At 42.5% G+C, this 22272-nt stretch overlaps 1 protein-coding gene across 1 annotated transcript in view; it reads left to right on the top strand.

The window, feature by feature from the left end:
- The first annotated feature begins 3460 nt into the window (after positions 1 to 3460).
- gatad2b (GATA zinc finger domain containing 2B) overlaps positions 3461 to 22272 on the top strand; it is a 34426-nt gene continuing 15614 nt past the window's right edge. The window contains exon 1 of the mRNA XM_087179078.1: positions 3461 to 3627. The gene's annotated coding sequence lies outside the window, so the exon portion shown is untranslated. The remainder of the gene's footprint in view (positions 3628 to 22272) is intronic.

The following is a 22272-nucleotide window of genomic DNA, read 5'->3' as shown; positions in this document are numbered from 1 at the left end:
ATATTGCTACATTATCACACAAGTAGTCTGTAGTCATTACTACGTTATTACATGTTATTATTACGACGTTATTGTGAGTACTTCGTAGTTATTACGACACTTATAAGCGTACTCTAGTCATCACTACATTATTATATACTCTGCAGTCATTGCTACATTATCACATGTAGTTATTACTATATTATTACACGAGTACTCAGAAGTTAACGTGTGTGCTCAGCAAAACATAATCTATGTAAAGATTAAGTTAAAAAAAATACCAGCCCACTGACATGTTCATACTGATCAACAGTGTTTTATGTGTGATCCACTACAGTTACAGACAGAAACATGATGTTAATAACACCTTTTATACTCTAATGTGAAATCTATTTTGAATATAATAGTATATATATATTATAATTATTCTTATGAATGATTAACTGAAGATTGCAGTTATACATTTCAGTTGCTCTCTGTTGTCCAACTTTTTAAGAATTCAAATTTAACAAATGTCACTGAGGAAGCCTAAACCCAAAGCCTTAAATTAGCTGTAATGTGTTTACAGCAGTGACAGAGGAACCATCATTAACACTATCAAGGACCCAGAGTGATAATTAGATTCAACACAAATTAATGAAGGAATGTGCAACATCCTCCTGACATCAGCCAAAATAATGAGGGTTTTCATGTTTTGACACAGGCGCCTAATGAAGCCAGAACTATAGGTATAGAGGATAAAGCAGAGCACAAGTCGAGGTCTGTATCATCTGATGCTCTAGTTTTATTAACACAAACTAATCAACCCTGTTTTCTAAAAGTCATTTTCTATACAACTACACTGCAACAGTAAAGACGTTTTGTGGAGAAGAGAATTGCAAGAATTGACAGTTGAAAATATAATGGTATAATAATATAATACAGTAGGGATCTCAGATTCAAATGTTCACCACTGTCAAAGAAATCACATACAACTGTTGTTTGACTGTTCAGCTAATGCTGGATTAGCTTGTCTGCTGCTATCTTACCTAGCTTTTGTGGGGAGGCAACATTACCTTAAGATTAGTTAGCAAACTAGCAAACAACATTTCAAAAAGTAAACTCAGAAAACATTTTCACAGCTTCCTGTCATGTCATAATATATAATTATATCAAGTTTGATAATATATCAAACTCTTCAAACTTAAATCATGTTTATTGTGAGTCTATGTAGATATTTTTCATGCTAGTTGTCAGCGCTAATGTTTTACCAGTTAGCTGTAAGTTAGGCTAGTTAATGGCTACAAGAGTCTGGGTTAGTTGTAACAAAGATACACACATGATGTGCACACACAAACACACACACACACACACACACACACACTAATCATTTTTAAAAGTCATTTATTGTTTTATTTATGTCATTATTTATAGTTGTAACATAAATCATCATAAACCTGGACTGTGATGTGAATTGTAATCTTTTATTCCTTGTGTTTGATACTGAACCAGACATCTTCTGTTTGTGTTGCAAAGATAACACCTACACTATTTAACAGCAGACACATGTGACAAGTTTGTATGAAATTCTGAACGCACTGGCTTAAAAGATACGGAGAGAAAATGTCAAAGATGTTACAATCATCCCCGGTCTCCTCTGAGGATTCCCACTGTTAGTAAGCCAACAGCCAAAGACAGTAAATCACCTGTATTGATAAATGTTAATAAGTCACTAATAAAGTTTCTGTAAAACAATCTGTTAAGTCAGCAAATAGAAATGTTATTTTGGTCTTCTCCAGGTCAGAGGTCAAGACTCATCAACACTGTGCAGACTGTTACTACTATTTGACATTGTTGCCTTATTATTTTATGGTTTGTATTTAATATTATATATATATATATATATATATCCTTGTTACTTTTGGTTTCTGAATGATTTTGAGAGAGAACAAAATGCATTTTTACAGTTGTAATTCACATGTATACTTAGTGCAATGTGGTAAACCTCATTTGGATGCAGCCGTAAGCAAAAACAGTATGACAGGTGCACATACAGTAAAGATCACATTATACTTGCTTGTAACAGAACAATGACTGATGTTTTAAAAACCTTTTATATTAAAAACATTACAGAAGAGAATAGCAACACTGATACAACTGGATTATTCTCTTAAAATAAAAATTTAACTGACTTGAAATGTCTTGTTATAAAGCGGTACCGTCCCATCATGGGTCATCAACACCTTTAATAATATTTCTTTTTAATTGATAGTATTAATGAGCCTAAACAACAGTAAATAAACAGTAGTCTCATCCTGTAAGGGAAGTTCAAACATGTGAAGCCACTAGAGGGCTCAGTCTCCATGTGGTGGATATGAACAGCTGCTACCAGCAAGGTCTGCCTTCATTCATTGTACAGACAGTAACCCAGGATATTAACATGCCCATCATCACACTGTACCTCCAGGTGACAGTCCTACCTGCAGGTCCCGCTGCGGAATAACACTGCTTTCATTTCCAAAAAAAAAAAAAAAAGCTGAATCTGATCCTGAAGCCACGTATGAATCACATGACTCACAGTTCACATACACAATGTGTCACCAGCAAAACAGGAAGTGAAATACCCAATGTTAAGTAGGTGATAAATTATTTAATATTTCAATATGCAAAGTAGGTCAGCAAGTCCTCTGGCATCTTATCAGTGATGACTCTATTGTCTCCTCACAGAGCAGTGACATGTTTTTTTATTATTTAAAAAAAAAAAAGTTCTTCTTCTCTGTCTTTAAATGATGTTGTAACAACAGAGGAATCTGTTTACAGACATGACGTTAAAGCGGGAAACGTGTGTCCCAATAACCTGGTCACAGCTGTATACAGCTGCTGAGTTATCATCTGTCTCTGATTAAAATTATGTAGAAAGAATGGAGTCTTTCTTTGTCTGAACGTATCCTGTCACAGCTGCAGGGGGGGGGGGGGGGGGGGGGGGTCCACAAGTCTGAGACCAATTTGTACCCCACCGCACATCGCCCTGCGTGGCTCTTTGTCATTTACATGCGTGCATACAACCCCCGTCAGAAACCCGGTGTAACATCAGGTTTCTCCGGTGCAAACAAAGGTAGGGACCCGGTTCGTCTGATCCCGGGCCTCCACAGTCCCTGACACCGGTTCAGTCCGGTGTCGCGGCTCCGTTAAATGTACGTTACGGAGGTGGTGAAGCCGCTAATCGGCCCGTTACCGAGTGAATTCTGACCCGCACATTGTCTCTTCAGCCCCGCTGGAGGTAACATGGCTCTCCATCCACACACAGACAACAACACTACAACCGGCCAATCACATCTCTCTGTCGGTTCTCCGCCGCGGAAACGGACAACCAATCAGCGGCCTGAGAGCCGCAGCAATAAAGAGCGGAGCGCCAATCGGCTGTCTGTCTGGATCTGCTGGGGAAACAAACAGCCAATCAGCTTCCTGTCTGCGCTACACGGAGTGACTTGCCTGGCCAATGAGCGCTCTGTCTGGCTGCACCGAGGGGGTGAGCGTCTGCCGAGGCCCAATCAGCGGCTCAGTGCTGCCTGCCGGTGCCGGGGACTGGTGGTGAGGAGCCGCTGCAGCGCGTCAGGACCGGACCGTGAACCCCGGAGACGGTACACACTGAGGCGAAAGGAGACACAGGTGAGTCCGAGGATGTGTGCGAGGCCTGGCTCCGGCCCCGAGATTGTTTTGAAATGGCAGCGGCGGGATTCGTGTGGCGGCAGGACGGCGAGTTGTTGTGTCGTTGTGCAGCCGGTCGATATGCTGATGTGCTGACAGACAATAGAGCGGCTTTGCTTCGCTATTTATTGATGCAGGCTGACATGTTGGCGACCAGCAGCCGTCGCCTCGAACGGTTCATTTACATTTAAAGGTCCGGGGGTCGCGACGAGAAACATCTCCGGAGGTCTAAATCCTTCCCGGGGGTTTGTGTTTCGACAATAACCGAACTGTTAACGGAAGATGTCGGAATTACGTTGTGATGGGAACGTTGTGCGGAATGCCTCCAATCGGTTTCATTGTTTGATCCAGAGTCTCTAGGGGTTAAAACTCAGACTGGAGAAAGAGCCAGGCTTCCTCCAAATACTTGTAAATGCTCGTTTAAAGAGCGCCGGGACGAGACGAGCTGTTCCGACCGTTTTAACGGAGCTAAGCCGCGTGAAGCGGCCGATTTAACGGCGCTAGGAGGAGGCCGGAGCCGCTGATGGCTCTCAGCAATTAGGAAGAAAAATTCGAAATGCATCAGCCATTTACGTAGAGACTCAACTGGCTCCATATGCACCTAAATGGCTGCCTGGCGCCTGACAGCACAGCCAACATGTTAGTGTAAGGGCCAGGCTTTATTCAGGCCGAGGGCTGATTGTTTCCTGAGCGGCGGATTAACGGTAGGTAGATGTCTGGATGACGTTAGAGACCAAACGGGAATCAATATTTAATGTGTGCTGCCTATTATTCTGCAGTATACAGGAGCTCGTTTCGTGTCTGCTGCTGCACTGCTCCTCCAGATTTACATGAGTCACAGGCAGATGGACCCACATATATGACTGCTATCCCTGACTGGGTCCAGTGGGTCCAGACCCAGGGATGGAGAGGGGCTCATGAGGTGAGGAGAGAAGGCTTATTATAGTCAAATCATGTCTGTGTTACCTTCCTCCATTACAAGACTTTTTTTTTTTTTTTTTTTTTTTTTCATCTGGATGTTGTGTAGTTGTGTCAGACACAGCAGCTGTAGACGAGGACGACCCGGGTGATAGAAGACAGACAGGTAGACGGACAGACAGCAGGTTTACCTCTGTCGCTGTCCTCAGAGCGTCACGGTGAAGCAGCTGTTTGTCTTCCTGCAGGACGTGAAGTGAGCAGGGATGTAAAGTGGCCCCACCGCCTCTGGTTTCAGATAAAAGTTGGCAGACCTTGATGCACTCAGCCCTCCACTCACATAGTGATAGTGGGTCTGTATGAATGAAAGGTCCTTGCTGTTGAAGAGTGTGAATGAACTGTAGTATTCTCAATGATGGAGTCCTTCCTCTTCCTATTTCCAGCTCTGAGTCCCCTGGCAGCGCCAGCAGCATACAGATGAGCCTGCCGTGCTGTTATGACAGTGTTTTACAGCACCTACAGAGGACCGTAGAGTTTTTATCAATATAAAGTCGACTCAGTGGTTTTAAGCATCATCAGCTGGTCCTGATAGAGACGACAGAGGTTCATGAACACAGCGTGTATGTCAGGACATTGATATCATTACTCCTGACATCCTGTTGTTCTGTTATCCGTCTAATTAAACTTTATTAAACCACTGTGTCTCATTCAGTCAGGGAATCAAACCTCAGTATAAATCAGCTGATATTAATTTTAAAACACAAACACTTATTTCTGATAAGGAATCATTAAGGAATTGCGACCAAGACATGAAATTAAACATATTAGTGGTGGGTGGGATTTATAGTGGAGACGTGTTTTCAAAATTTTCGCTAAAATATTGTTTTACTCAGCTGCTGACAGACCGAGACACAGTCATACACGTGTTTCTGTAATGAACTAATATCAGTTGAGATCAGTCAGATTTCCCTGATTTGAAACCATGTTGGTGATCACACTGTCAGACCGCCACACAGAGGGGGCCGCAAGACTGACAGTGTGCTGGCCCAACGGGACTCGGTATACCCGATGGCTGACGACTGTGGTTGTTCTGGTTCTAACGGCGTTTTCGAGGACGGGTCGCGGGTCATGCCACGGCTGCTGGGGGGGTGACATCCCAACCATCATATCTAGGTTTCCAATAATGCTCAGGCCCGGCAGGGGGTCAACTTCCCTCAACATAAATCTCACAAACAACTCACAAATTCATACTTTGGATTCTTTATTATTTTTTAAAGGCTCAGTAGTTTTCATCAAACCCCCCTCAGACAGAAGGAAATAGCACATTTGTTCAGGACTATTTTCAGCCGCGGATTAATCCACATTTGGTTCTGCAGTGAGTATTTGTGGAAGCAGAATAGTGTGTGGGGGGGGGGATGACGGACCATGTGACACTCACTGATATGTTGTTGAAACAATGGAGGAGTTAGTGCAGTACATTTATAGTTGGCTTGCAGGTTGACATTTTTATAAAAACATTTATAAGTATCATTAGGCAGCATCACACTGTTGATTATATTTACAGGGAGCAGCACCTTACAGTTTTCCCCCCAGCCAATCAGAGCAGTCGGCAGGTGGCGTCACTCAGGTTGTTGGTAATTTATTATGCGCTTATTAATCACTGAGAGGTGTGGAGAATGTTTAACTTCTGGCTGTTCATTGTGGACCAGGTCTGACACTCAGCTGAGGTTCAGCTAAACAAGTGTCTGGCATGTTGGACACAATCAGCTGATCCAGGTGGACAGCACGTTGTCACACACAGGACAGCGGCTGACGGTGCACAACACAGGTCCACAGTTTATCCATTTACACCTGGGGCCGGTTTCACTAAGACATGTCAGACTGGTCTGCAGTGTTAGGCCAGACTTAACTTTGCTCATAGATCAGTCTGATGTTGGTCAGAACATTTCACACACATAAAGACAGATAATAATCCGATACATTAGCCCCGAGCTAACTCAGGCCTTAAACCAATGTTACCATGGTAACAATCAATGACACCTCCGCTGACCAGCAAAAAACAGGAAAACATGGATCATAATTTGACTAATGAGAAGAGAAAGAGTTTTTAGAGACCACAGCTTTTTTTCTTTTCATTGTTTGACTTTTACTGAATTTCCAAAATAAAACGTCCTTGTAACTGTAGATTTCTTCCATAAGACAAACAGTTTCTGCTGAGGGCAAATGGAGCTGAGTGGTCGGATGCAGTTCCTCGGTCGGCCATTGTTTTTATTTTGAAAACCCAGAATTCATTGTACCATAGTATGGCTTAAGATAGTCAAGAACTAAACGGATGAATTCAGACTCAGTCTATCTGAAGTCTGACTGTTTGTTCTAAGACGCAGTGAGACACTGTCTCTGTGAAACCAGCCCCTGGTTATATATACTGCACACAGGTGTGCGCCAGGTTTGAAGCTAATGGTTTCATCAAATTTCAGAGGTGAACGTAATGGTGGGAGAAACAGGAACCTGTTTGTGTTTTATTGTTATAAATTGTCATATTTTATGAACAAAATGTCCCAGAAGTAGATTTAAAAACAAAAAGAGAACGTTGTTTATGGTTTGTTTTCTGTCTGAGTCAGGCGCACTGATCGGCCAGGTGTGTGACGTTTTCCTCTGTCAGCTTTCACGTCAACAGCTGAGCGCCACACACCGTTTGTACAGGACACACCAGACACAAGTGAGTTGTTGGAGAGCAGGAGGCCGTGGGACGCAGCTCGGAGGAGGCCGTGATGGACATTCAGAGGTTCATTTAGAAAACTACGTGACACGTGAAGGTCACATGACGCGCTGTGGGATCCAGTTCATTTGAAGCATTTGGAGCTCTTAAAGATTTCTGATGTTGACCGTGAAATGTTGATTTCATAGAAGAAGAGTGAAGTCATAGAGCCATCGAGTCGTTTGCTGAGTGGTTGTTGTTAAATGGTTGTGGAGGAAAATGCAAAGCACAGAAAGAGGTCTTTGAAATGTGTGGGAATATCAGATTCATTTAAATCACAAATTAACATCCATATCCTCATAAAGAAAAAAAGCATCGAAATCATTGTAATTTGTGTTTCCTGCTGGTTCGTGGTGACTGGGAGGAAGGAACCTGTTTTAGATAATCTACATGTTGGCTGTGTGTGCTGGTCGTGCACTGATTGAGCAGGTCAGTTAAAGTCAGAGAGGCTTCCTCATGAAGGTCTACACCTGGACCTGAGACCTGACACCTGAGCCTGATAGGAACCTGGGGTAGTGATATGTTCAGGGCCTATTTTCCAAATACTGGTCAGCTTGGTTCTCCCAGGTGTTCAGGTGTTGTCCCACATTTCTAACACATGTAAATAGATGAGAAGCTTCCTTAAGTAGGTATATTTGTTGTCTGTGTATTCGCTGTGTTTGAACCAGGAAGTACCACTGTTGTTCCTCGTTTTTCTTCCTGTTTACACCGGCACGCACCTGCCCAGTGTACATACACATATATATGTGGTGTGTGTTTTCAGGTGTCCGAGATTGTTTTCGTCTTCAAATAAAAACTCATTAGTGTGGACGTAAAAGTTTTTATACTAGTTGGCAGACAGAACCAAGTGATCTATCTCACGACTCATTAACAGCCATGTGTTCAGGCTACAATGTGCTTCCCATTAACTTCAGCCTCGACTGTCGTAGCAGTCACCGCCTGGAGTCAGCTCCTGTCAGCTGGAGGAGGAAGTCAGGGGGAAAATGTGACGCTGTAAAATGGAGGATCCGTTCTGAACAAAGCTAACCCCCCCCCGTCAGAGCCATCACCGGCTCAACCTTGGCCCGGTGCCGGTCCGCTTTATGCAGGAGAACTGGTGGGCGTGACCCTTTGTGCATGAAGACTGCCACATAGTGAAAGGTGATTTGTGAGGGAAGAGCCTCCACTCTGAGTGTTTCTGTAGTTCCACCTCCTCCAGCAGAGGGAGTCACCTCCGTCGTTCATTCATATCAGATCTTAAGTTATAATTTACACCGATCAGCTTCATAGTTTAAATCAGGACCTGCAGTGTTTTCATTCAGTAGCTCATTAAAAACATGTTGGTGTTATTTCAATGTGTCACGTACACATTTAATCAACACTGCACATCTTCTTCTGCTATAAATAAATCACAGGACTGGACATCAGCACATATTAGAGGACTCGGATCAGGACTGAGGCCAAAATCACTAGATCAGGACATCCTAACTAATAGGTAATAGTTTTTTTATTTTTTATCCTTATGCACATTAGATTATGTGGGAATCTATTTAACTTCATATTCATTTTATAAACTTGAAGAGTCGTGTGTTGATGTGTAACCAGTCTGAAGACCTGCTGAGGATTCTGTGCGTCCCTTTTTTAGGAGTGGGTGTGGCTAATACCTGTAACTTGGCACTAATTGATGTGTGTGTGTGTGATATGACTGAATGTGCAGCAGTAAAGCAGGGAGCGGCGTAGAAACGGCCCACAGTCAGCGGCAGTGCAGCTGTGACTAATCCAGCCAGTGAATAAGCAGCGTGCACATCAGTGCTGCATTGCTGTGCTGCATTTAGCCAGGTGCTGCACAAGGTCACCCCAGTCAACTAGTCTGAGTGTAATCCTCCTAATGCTCAGTGCATCTGAAGGGCACGTCCACGATCCAGGTGTTTCTTTTAAAATCTGACTGTGAGTAAACATGATGTCGTTCTGAAAGGTGATCAGAGTTGTAAGACCAATGCTAAGGTTAGTTAGTTAGTTAGTATACAGGTGATGTGCAGTGGTGTGTCTTTACATGTTCCTGAGAGATCCACATCATTCACCTGAGTAAAGCACCTTAAATAATGTGATGTACACCAGTGTGTACGCAGGGCAGTGTGTCTGTTCAGATATAATTAAATAAGAACGTAGAAAGTCTCTGACGTCACATGACTACTGACGTTTCGTAATGTATGACCACAGAATGTAAACAAAGATGGGTGTCGCCTCTTTGAGATTAACCACAGGTTTCTGAAGCTCAGAGTGAGCTGCTTCACTGTCGCCATCTTGGCAGTGTCTGACTCCGCCCCCTAACTCCCAGCTAATCCAGAAATGATCAAAGAGCGTGTTCGTGTGTTGAGCTGAGACTTCAGTGAATGCCTCACCCACCTGTCACTCAAAGACGACTGACTCAGTATTGGAGCCAGACTCTAGTGGTCATTAGAGGAACTGCAGGTTTTAGCACTTCCATGTTTGCTTCATCTTTCAGCCTCAGAGGTTGATGCTTGTTTTTGACCCATTAAATATACACATGTTCACCCTTGACCTGAGAACAACCCTCTGTGGTGGAAACCAGGAATCTGTCAAAATAAAAGACTAGGTGTTCCTAATAAACTGACAACTGAGTGTATATAATTATCAGCGGCACTGACAGGCAGCACAGTTGACTGACTGCTTTTGGTGCTTGTCTCAACTGGAGCTGTGTATATGTATTGAAATACCAATGGCAGTCTGAAGATGTTCTTTAATAGTTTTATCATATGTAATTATATATTTATCAGATGTTAATATTCCCACCATATAACACATTTTACTCCTCCACTTCCTCCTTTTAACATGTAACATTCACACACAAGTTATTTTAACTGACTCACTCACACAAATCATTTTACTTGAGTAAAAATAATATGAACTTTAATATGAAATAATAACAGTAGTTAGCGGCTGATGTGGTTCTGTGTTACTGCTTTGTCTTAACTCAGTTAATGTTACCACTCATCACTGCAGCTAACTACCCACTGTACATTTAAACTTACACTAGTTCTGCTCTGCACTCAGCTCTCTGCTGCTCTCAGTGACTTCCTCACTCCCACATGCTGTTCACATCTGCTAGCTACCATAGCATAGCAGTTAGCAAAGCCCCCCCCCCCTCTTGTCTGTCTCTCCCTGTCTCTGTTTTCTTGTTACATCTCTTCACTGATGGATGATTGTTGTTATTGACAACTGTTATCATGTGATTATGGCAGGTAGTCGTCATGCTCAGGTGAGGTCAGCGTCGTGGCTCGTGTTTTTAGCTGCTGTGCCTTTGCCAGCCTCTTGAAGTTGGACGTCTGTGATGGTGTTTAAGTGTCTGAATTATTATTTCTTCACACTGAAGAAGTTCCACGCCGACCGACACCATATTGTGTGTGTGTAACTGTGTCTGTACCGTTGTGTGTGTGTGTGTGTGTGTGTGTGCGACGTGAGTGTAAATCTGTATCTGAGACTGATCGGCCTTTTCTGATCAGCAGCCGATCGATCGATCTGTCAATGCATTTCTAATCATGTTGTTGCCACCTCCGGTTCATTGTTAAGTTTTCATTTGTCAGTCACTAAACTGCAGCGTTGTGTAACTAAAAATAACACCTATCACATCTGCTCCACATGTAAACAAACACCAGCATCCAACAACGATGCATTAGCCCCCAAAATACCCAGAATGCAGTGTGATGTGAGGGTCTGTGTAATTCAGTGGTGTTGAGGGATTAGTGTGTCTAATATGACTGTGCTGCTGTTGAGTGTCGTGTGTTAACGTGTGTGATCCTCTGGTTGCGCTCGATTGTCGTGGTTGTGTCTTCTGTTGTGCGTCGATTCTCCTCCTGGCTGTCACATTTTAAAATGTCTGTCTACCATTGTGCGCCTTGCTCTGACTAAATGTCTCATGTTCCCGCTGCTTTTTTCTCTGGCTGGTGGAACAGTGTATGCCCCACCCTGTGGTCTGAAGTTCTGCTCTCAGTCTTTTCTTGTCAAAGTGCCAGCTCCTAAAGGAAGAGATTTTCCTCTTTCTGCTCTGAAAACACCGGGGCTGCTCCTCCTCCTCCTCCTCCTCCTCTTCCTCCTCCTCCTCCTCCTCCTGCCACCCTGGCTCTCTCTCTCTGACTGTCTAACTGTGTGACGTCTTGACCACTAACGGCTACATATTAAGAGATAATTCCATACCCTGAGGTTACAAACCGGCTCAGACTGGCTCACTGCGTTTTGACTCTGCTCTGTTCCCTGGGCAAAAATAAATACATTTCAAAAAAAAAAAAAAAGAAAGAAAGAAAAAACAGAGAGAAGAAAATTACGTCTGCGCCTTTTTAAAGGAACATGAGACTAATTTACAGCAGGAGTGAAACAGGGACAGGAAACGCACACCTCTGTTGTCTGACAATAAGGAATCATTTTTTGACGTTTTGCTGTAAACAGTTTCTCTCTTTTTTTTTTTTACCTCGGCAACAAAATAACGCCATTTAGTTTTTGTGTTTTGAAGTGTTGCTTTTATGAAACACCACTAAGACCTTCACCATCACACAAAGGATCACAGTAGTCTACCTCCTGCTTATGATTTGATTCTATTAAGCAACAAACATCCATTTCTGCCACAGGTTCCAAACTATCTGTCTACTTGGTTCGGCCTCATTGTTGTAAATGTAATTATGCACACGTTGTGATGTAAACTCAGTTGGCAGTTTCTAAGGTGCACAGACTTCTAATGAATGCACTCGAGTACAACAACAAGGGCTGAGGGATTTAAGACAGATATCTTATTTTCTAACAAATATTGTGATTACAGTTTAGATGTTGGTCATTTCCGATTAATTAAGGTCTGTGTTGGTGGTTTCAACAAGTTTAACCACATCAAGCCATTCAGTTGGAAAATAGACCGAACACCAACCAATCAACATGTTGACGCCTCCACCAATGATTACATGAATATTCAGTAGTGTATATTACATTAGTACATGAGTACTTGGTATTTATTACTACATTATTGCATGAGTACTCAGTACTTATTACTACATTAGTACAAGAGCACTCAGTAGTCATTACTACATTACCACATGAGTACCCAGACTACACTATGCAGTTTACCCTCATTGATGTACAGTAAATTTGCCGGACTAAATATGAGCCCGGATCTGCTGGTCTATAGTAGGGTTGCCCCTTCAATATTGATGATTCGATAAACCCAATCAGACTCATCTTTGAATCCAACTTTCTGCCCCCGTCCCAGTAAACAGGTCCATCACACTGAGAGTCAGTCAGACTTCGGGAACCATGTGTTTTGGTGGGAGGGAGTCGCCTTCAGGGCCTTCCAGGTAGTGTTGCACAGGGATGATTCAGCTTCAGCAATTACTCCATTATTTCTTCAAGTTGGCAACAGTATTTGGACAGTGGTATCCGTGGACATCCTTTGTCCCCACAAGATGTCTCCTGATGTTTTTAGTGTCCCTGACAATGGATGTTTGATAGAATTTTATGGAATCTGCTTATGAATCCAAATTCTTTATCAAATATTTTCATGTGGTTTGTTTAGTGCCTACTGCAGACATCTTAGTTAAACACTATGCACACGCCATGAGGTTTACTCAGCACATTCATGTTTGGTATGCTAGTAGACCTGTAGACCTGTACAATACAATTGTGTTGAGGCATAAATTACAGAAAGTAAAATGCGTTTCAAAAGCTGTGAGTGTTCCCAGGAGAACAGTTGCATCAATAACTGTGAAATGGAAGTAGTCTGGAACCAGGACTCTTCCTAGAGTTCGCCAAACTGAGTAACTGGGGAAGAAGGACCTTTGTCAGCGAGGAGACCAACCAAAGTACAAACTTAAACTGCATAGACCATCTGTAGAGAGACCTGAAGATAGCAGTTCACAGACGATTCCCATCCAGTCTGATGGAGCTTGAGAGGATCCGTCAGGAAGAATCAAGAGATATCACGAGATAAACTGTCCAAATCCAGGTGTTCAGAGCTTGTACAGATCCAAAAAGACTGGAATCTGTAACTGCTTCTAACTGCTTTGTAACTGGCTTTTAAATGGTCCTGAAATAAGGGTCTGAGGACCTTTGTAAATGAGAGATTTCAGTTTTCGATTTTTGATAAAAATGGCGACTTTATCCATTTTAAGTTAAATTAGAACACAAAGGGGAAGAGGTCTGAATACTTCCTGAATCCACTGTAGTTTGGTGGACCTTTCCAGGTGTTTCACAACAGCTGGATGTCACTGCTGGTTATGTGCACTGATGCCTTTTCAGTGGTGCTTCACCTGTTAAATGTGCATCCTGCACATTGTTAATCACACCAGTATATTTTCTTGAAAATTTTTGAGGCAGATCATTGTCCTTAAAAATAGTTTTTTCAATATTGATTACTTAATGAGGTTGGGTGTGACTGACTTCAATCAAATCAGTATCTGTTGATAAAGTTGTATCTGAAGCCCCTTTTTCACTGTTCAAAAAACCTGCTAAGACCCGCTAACATCGGGCTTTTGTCTGCAGTGGAAAAGGGGGAAATCTGCATTTACACCCAGGTCAAGTGACTCAGCAGTAGACGCAGTATGTATCGGCTCCAGCTCCAAATTGGCATCGACGTAAACAATACCGAGGTGAACTTGCAAATTTTCGCGTGTTTTCCTGCTGCAATGTCTTTCAGATTCACTGACACTGTAGACAGACCTGTCACCTGTCCAGCACGGTGCTGTTAAACCAGACACACTGCAGCTACTCTGCTCAGAGATGAAAGAGTAAGTGCAGCCCCAAAGTAAGTTTTAAAACCATGAAGATTGAAGCGTCTCACATGGAGGCTCCTACACTTTCACAGGAGCTCCAACCCAGGGGATGAGATGTGACTGATCCATTTTACCGGTTTACAAGGCGGCGAGAAACTCACTCTTCCTCCACTGCGTCCGTGTGTGTGCTCTGTAAATGCAAGTGATCACTCCTTGCAATTGTGTTTGTCCTCAGTCTCACCAGAATGGCAAACTCAACTGGCAGCGGAAAAGGGGTCAATCGGTTGTGTATCGGCTATCGGCAAATTTCACAGGGTGGTGATAGGACATTTGGACTATGGTTAAGATTGTGCAATCATATTACCCGCATTCTTAAAAAACCTGCTTATACCTACTAATTTTGGTGGGAAAAGGGTATGACGCAGCAGAGTACAGTAGGGAAACATAGAAATACAGTAAAGAAACGCAGCAGTACAGTAAAGAAACGCAGCGGTTCAGTAAAGAAACACAGCAGTACAGTAAAGAAACGCAGCGGTTCAGTAAAGAAACACAGCAGTACAGTAAAGAAACACAGCAGTACTGTAAAGAAACACAGTGGTACAGTAAAGAAACACAGCGGTACTGTTAAGAAAACGCAGCAGTACTGTAAAGAAACACAGCGGTACAGTAAAGAAACACAGCAGGACGGTAAAGAAACACAGCAGTACAGTAAAGAAACGCAGCAGTACAGTAAAGAAACACAGCAGGACGGTAAAGAAACGCAGCGGTACAGTAAAGAAACGCAGCGGTACTGTAAAGAAACGCAGCTGTACTGTTAAGAAACACAGCGGTACAGTAAAGAAATGCAGCGGTACAGTAAAGAAGCGCAGCTGTACTGTTAAGAAAACGCAGCAGTACAGTAAAGAAACACAGCAGGACGGTAAAGAAACGCAGCGGTACAGTAAAGAAACGCAGCGGTACTGTAAAGAAACGCAGCTGTACTGTTAAGAAACACAGCGGTACAGTAAAGAAATGCAGCGGTACAGTAAAGAAGCGCAGCTGTACTGTAAAACACAACAGAGTACAGTAAAAGGCAAAAGTGCAGTACCTAAGGGGTCATATTTTGATTAACCTTATTTCAGCTGATACTGATCCATGAAAACTAGACCAGCTCCAGCACTGATTCTTAGGATCAGCCTAGAACATCTGTAGCTGCAACTAATGATCAGTTTAATTACAGATTCGTCTTGTACTCTGGAGAATGATTGATTAATTTTCTGTCTGTAATATCAGTAGTGGTTGATGCCGTTACAAGTTCAGGGCTTGAGGTGACATGTTATTAAACCTATTGGGTCTGAACAGCGGTTCTCCCACTGGAGAGGCTGCAGCCAGTGAATGTTCAGTGATGAAGCCGTCGTCATCATCATCATCAGCTTCTGTGGCTGTGAGACAGTCGCACAGTGAAGTGGATGGAGACCTCTATGTGTTGGTATGAGATGAATCCTTCTTTCTCTCACTTCCTCTGCTCTTTGTCTCCAACGGCACACACACCCCTCCTCCTCTTCCTCCTCCTCCTCCTCCTCCCCTTTGCCCTCTACCACTGCTCCCACCCCCCCACCCCCACCCCTCAGGCGACAGCAGAACAGGAATTGATTAGTGGCACGGCATAAAAATAGACGACTGGTTGTCATAGCAACGCCCACAATGAGCTGTTGTCTAGTTTAATAAAGAGCGGCGTTGTGTCTGAGCACGAGGTGGAAGGTGTGTTGCCTTAGCGGTGTGTATCCAGACAGAAGGTGGAGGTGTGTAATTATCACACTGCAGTCCTGCTGAATGGGACTTCTGTAGCAAGTCAACGCACCAATCACCTCGCCCGAAAACAAAGACCCACCAGCATCCTCTTCTCAACTCTGATTGGCTCTGAATCTGCATCCCACAACCATCAACTCCTGAGCCGCTCCACTCAACCAATTACAACTCTGTTGCTATGGGCGCCGGTCTGATTGGCCTCATTAGTGTCAAAAACTGGCCATATGTAATTTTTGGTCATATTCCCAGCAAGCAGCCCTGTCATCAACATCCTTTACATTCTGTGTGTGTGTGTGTGTGTGTGTGTGTGTGTGTGTGTGTGTGTGTTTGTGTGTGTGTGTGTGTGTGTGTGTTGTCGAGATGCCTGAGCCACTGCCTCCCGTTAGCACAGGGAGGGGTTTGTTGTTCCCAGACATCTCTCCATCTTTTCTAGCACTGGCTAAAGCAGCCAGATGGTAGCTGCCTGTGGTAGTTTCCTGAAGGACTGTCGGTGTGATCAGCAACAAGGAGTTTCCACCGCACACACACAGAGACGGGCAGAGCACTGCTGTGTCCAGGAAACGAGCCCCCCAGGACTTTATTCTGCCGTCCTGAGTCACAAAAGTGTTGCAGCATCAGTGAAACAGAAATACAGCCGGACGTTTCCATGTTGCTCCAGTCGTCACGAAAAGTTAAATGACGACAGTTCGTGGCTGCACAGTACTTCATTCCTTTTTGTCCTTTTCTGGCTCTGGTTTGATTTAATATCTAAAATCAACCATAAATTCAATTATTACTCAAACATATCTCATCTTTTGAAATACAAAAAATAAATGAAAATAAAATAAAACAAATTGTCAAAATGAATTAGGTTAAAAAAAAAAAAGACTTTTAAGTAAAATAGAAACGGAAAATGAGAAACCAATATTGTAAACTCCACTTCCAGATAAAGCAGGGTCAACAGAACAGATGGGAAATAATCAGCTCATGTTTCTCACTCCACTACAGCCAGTGGAAGGACGTCAGCTCCCGTGTAACCGTCTTTCAGTTCCCCCTCGTAAAGTGTGTTGTTCTTGTGATACTCTAACGGGCACTTTATTAGGAACACTAACACACTCCCTCTGCTCCATGTTGACATGACTGCATCACATCATTTCTGCAGATTCGTCAGCTGCACATTAACGCTGTCAATATCCTGTTGTAACACATCATAAAGGTGGTCTACTGGATTCAGGTCTAGAGACCGGAGGAGGTCACTGGCCTCACTGCCATGTTGATGAAGGGTTAGGTTTGATGAAGTGTCGTTCACTCTGAAGCTTTTCTGCTCAGCACAGTCGCAAAGAGTGGTTATCTGAGTGACTGTAGCCCTTCTGCTCACTGGATGCTTTTGTTGTTGCTCCATTCTGAGTAAAAACTCTAGAGACTGTTGTTTGGACCTGGATCTGCTGACGCGTGATTGTCTGATTTGATAAGTGCAGGCGGAGCAGGTGTTCCTAATAAAGTGCTCGTTGAGAGTAGCTCCAAGTAGCATGGGAGGTCCACCTGTCTGTAGTTAGTTAAATGCAGTTGGCCGCTAAACAGACTGTTGCGGATGTGGAAATGTGAAACTGTGAATTAATTTAACATTACCTATATTTACGAGTTTGCTTGTTTACCAGTCATTTAAGTCGGCAAATTAAGTTTTAGTGTACGTGTGTCGTAGACAGTTAAATGTGACTTTTCATTATATTCATTACAGCAGCAGTGTGTGCGAGTTTAAGAGGAAACACAAGCTAAACATATGTATAACCCCAGAAATAAAATAAATGTTGATGTTAATTTAGGAATATGACAGTGATGGATAAAAAGATGTAATAAACTAATGAGTCCATAACAGCAAACTGCAGAAATCTTAGTATGCAGTGACTTTGGTTACACAAACATCTGATAACAGTTAAACACCATGTTTCATCCAGACACTGATGAAAAGTGTGTTACAGTTTATGTAGAAAAATTTTAAGATAAACAAATGATGTTAACAACCTGAACACTCACATTCGTCATGTAGGAGACGTCTGTACTTTATAGAAATCGAGCACCAACAGGTTATTAACTCCCGCTGTATGAGTCAGGTCGCTCTGTAACTGTGAGGTGAATAGGTACGGTCTATGTGGAGTTGCTGCAGTTCACAGGACTGTGGTGACTCAGGGTGGTTCCTTACTCTGCTAGTAGACTGATCTGAGCTCATTTTAAGTGGATTGTGTGTGGAGGAACAGCTGCTAACATCTGTCTGCCGTAGTTTCATCACCCAGTCCATGGTCTAGTTTTTAGTGTTAACATAATTTTAGATTCAAGGAAATAACAGTGTTGTTCACTTGTTGAGTGTCGGAAGAAATTCCCAAGAGTTTCCAAGTTAAATTCAGGGAGGCACTTTTTTTATCTCTTGTAGCTGAATCGAGTTGAATCAGGAGATCAGTGCTGATATTCAGACGGAAACCAGATGACACTAGACTGAAACCAGATGACACTATGCTGAAACCAGATGACACTATGCTGAAACCAGATGACACTAGACTGAAACCAGATGACACTATGCTGAAACCAGATGACACTATGCTGAAACCAGATGACACTATGCTGAAACCAGATGACACTAGACTGAAACCAGATGACACTACACTGAAACCAGATGACACTAGGTCTGAAACTAGATGACACTAGGTCTGAAACTAGATGACACTAGACTGAAACTAGATGACACTAGTATGAAACCAGATGACACTACACTGAAACTAGATGACACTAATATGAAACCAGATGACACTAGACTGAAACCAGATGACACTAGACTGAAACCAGATGACACTAATATGAAACCAGATGACACTAGACTGAAACCAGATGACACTAGACTGAAACCAGATGACACTAATATGAAACCAGATGACACTAGACTGAAACCAGATGAGACTAATATGAAACCAGATGACACTAGACTGAAACCAGATGACAGTAGCTGCAGTAGACTGAAACAAGCTGACACTAGGCTGAATGATGATACAGCATGATGATGTCAGTTGTTTACAGCATTTCCACAACAGTTTTCAACTACATCCTCAGTCACTGACCACACACAGTCCAGCAGATACTGGTACCTGACATAGTCTTGTTTTCTCTGTCTCTTATTGTGGAGCTTTAAAGATCAGGAAAAATAAAAATCCAGGTTAAAGACAACGGCTGTGCTCTACTGACATTTAAAATGACAACAGAAAGTACAAGCAATAAAATTATGTCATATTGAATTCAGTCAAAAAGTATCTGTTAATTGAGCTTCTATATTTATGCTGTAAGACATGGTGTTGGAAGTGTGTGCTGTAGGACAGGCACTTGTTCTGAAAGGTTTTCAGTGGACTTTGAATCAGTGACTGAGCCGTTACTTAGCCGGATGCTGTGTCAGTTGGACGTGATGAGACAGAGCTCCCTGCTGTTCACCCTGTGTGACCGCAGCACAGCCTAAAGCTCAGCGCTGCCACAGTTAACATGACCTACATCCTGATGGCTGCTCTATATGATACCGACGGTTAATGATCACATGTCTTACTGGATCTAGCTTGGATTGTGCCACAGCCGCCATTTTGTTCTTCCATTCAGACTTCAAAAGTCACGCTGATTGTTCTGAGGCAGAGCAGCATCCAGCTGTGACTAAGACTCTGACGGTGACTTTGTGACTGTGACTCTGTGACTGTGACTCTGTGACTGTGACTCTGTGACTCTGTGACTGTGACTCTGTGACTCTGTGACTTTGACACTGTGACTGTGACTCTGTGACTGTGACTCTGTGACTTTGACTCTGTGACTAAGACTCTGACGGTGACTTTGTGACTGTGACTCTGTGACTGTGACTCTGTGACTTTAACTGTGACTCTGTGACTTTAACTGTGACTGACTCTGTGACTCTGTGACTGTGACTCTGTGACTGTGACTCTGTGACTGTGACTCTGTGACTTTAACTGTGACTGTGACTCTGTGACTGTGACTCTGTGACTGTGACTTTGACTCTGTGACTTTAACTGTGACTTTGACTCTGTGACTGTGACTCTGTGACTGTGACAGCCAGAGCTCAGGCTTGATACCTCGTCCTTATTTTTAGGAAACAAGATGTGACTCTAAACTTCAATCAGAAAACGTATATAAAACACAAAACTTCTTGTTGCCGTCTTTGTTTTGGCGCCTTAACACTTCCTGTCTGTTGTGTGTTGGATTGTGGGACAGTCGTGTCCATCAGTGGGTCTTTAGTTTGATCTGCCTGCTGGAATTTTAAATCTACTTGCTTTTGTCGTCTCAGCAGAAAATTAATTTTAACTAATTCATCTGTGATAGTGAACATCTCTGGGTTCAGACCTTTGTTTAAACAGCATTCTGTGAATTATAAAGAGCATTTTCACTGATCACAAACTGAATGAGTTCTGATAATGAATCAATCTAAGACTAGAGCTGATCAATACCTACTTCTCAAATCAGATACAGAGATGATAGTTGGTGCCTCATGTTGAAGGAGGCTGGGAAACCAGATGTGTTATGAACTCGGTCTCTCTGATGATGTCATCAGGGTTAACATGGATTCAGGAGGTGGAGTTTACCAAGCGGGGGGACGGGGGGGTTAATTACAGGAGAAGTAGATCCAGTGTTTTTGGACTGGGGGTTAAAAGTCAGGATGAAACAGAACATCCATTTTAAAGGCTAAATGAAAAATGTGATATGACATCAATGGACTCCTGAAAATAGAGTCTGAACACATTTATAATAAATACTACATGTATGCACTCAACCACTCAGTGTTTTAACTACAGGCCACATTCACCTGTTCACACACACAATCATACAGAGCTCTTTCTATCACACACACAATTCAGGGTTCAGTAACTTGCTCGAGGACACGTCGACATGTGGACCGGAGGAGCCGGGGATCGAACCGCCGACCTTCCCATTAGCTGACGACCCGCTCTACCTCCTGGTCCTGATATAATGATCATAACCTTTACTTAAATGGTGTCACAGTCACAGGTTGTCTTTGATGTTGGAGTGGTTCCTGTTCTGATGAGGGCAGGTCTGTGAGTCGGCCTGAGTGACAGTAGACTGACGGACACTGACCCTGAAGTATCCACGTTTAGTGTTTGTTAATGTAAATGAACTAAAGCTGGCGTCGAGCTCTGCGCCCTCCTGTCGGACTACGGACTAAAGGCCTGTTGGGCTGAGCTCAGATCAGCTGAAGCACTGAGTGTAGTGTAGTACAACTTTAAATGTAGTATTTTTTTTTTTTGTTCAATCCAATGGATCCTGATTTTAATATTTTTTGTGCAAATAATAATATCAAATAATTTTTAACACGATTGACAAAGGACGCCCACTAAAGTGTCTCAGCAGTTTAAAAACACGTTGTGAGGCACATTAACAGTGATGACAGGTGACATATTAAAACACTATTAATGATCACAATGAAGCCGTCAAATACTTTTAATTTAAACCTCTTTACACCAACATGCTGCCAACCAAGGAAGAGAAATTAATTAAAACTGTAATTAAATTTAGTTTGATCACATATACTCTTGTATATTATAATAAGTACAGGTACATGAACATATCTAGGGTCTCTGAATGATCTGTTATCAGTTTTTAGTGTCAGTCTGGATCATTAATTAGTTTTAATAACTTTTTTTTTTTGTTTGTTCGAGAGCATCCAAAAGAATCAATAACACAAATTTTAAAAAGTACAAATATTTATTAAAATATTTATTAAGTTTAAAACAGTTTAAATATAAATGACAGTAAATTCCACTGGCCATCAGTCAGCGACCTTGACCTGTCAAGTTAATTACAGTTTTTCTAGAAGTCCAACAATAGAAGTGTTTTGATGATGTCACAGACGGTCACATGACTTTCAGTTTCTGACATGATTTCAAAATGGCCTCTTGATCTTATTACACTGAACGACCTCTAATGAACTCAGTGTTTAGGAATAAAGTCCCCTGGTTATTTCAGTACTGAACAATAACTAAACTTTGTCCTTTTATTATTATTGTTAATAATAATATAATACTGCCAACACCCATTTGAAGATGCCAAGAAAACAAATACTTTAACTTGTTTATTTAAAGATGTAATGGGGGAGTCGACGTGTAGACTGTATGAATGGTGATTTTGCAGATTGATGATTTTATTTTCACAAATAATGATTAAAAAATAATTCCAAAGTGTTTTCCAGTGAGAGGAAAAAGAAAAACTCTGATTTACGTCTCAAATTGTCCAATGAGAGAATCAGTAAACCCACCGGTGCTGGTCGGTACCAGAGCAGCGCCGAGGCTCCTGCACAGTTAGAGTTCTGGTACAGTGTGTATGTGGTCGGGATGTGGAGCCCAACATGAGACTAATCCTGCTCGA

The sequence above is a fragment of the Seriola lalandi genome, unplaced genomic scaffold (assembly GCF_002814215.2).
Source record: "Seriola lalandi dorsalis isolate HSWRI2012SDOR001 ecotype SW California unplaced genomic scaffold, Sedor1 jcf7180002054780, whole genome shotgun sequence".
NCBI lineage: Eukaryota > Metazoa > Chordata > Actinopteri > Carangiformes > Carangidae > Seriola > Seriola lalandi.
This window is presented reverse-complemented; position numbering and strand designations above follow the sequence as displayed.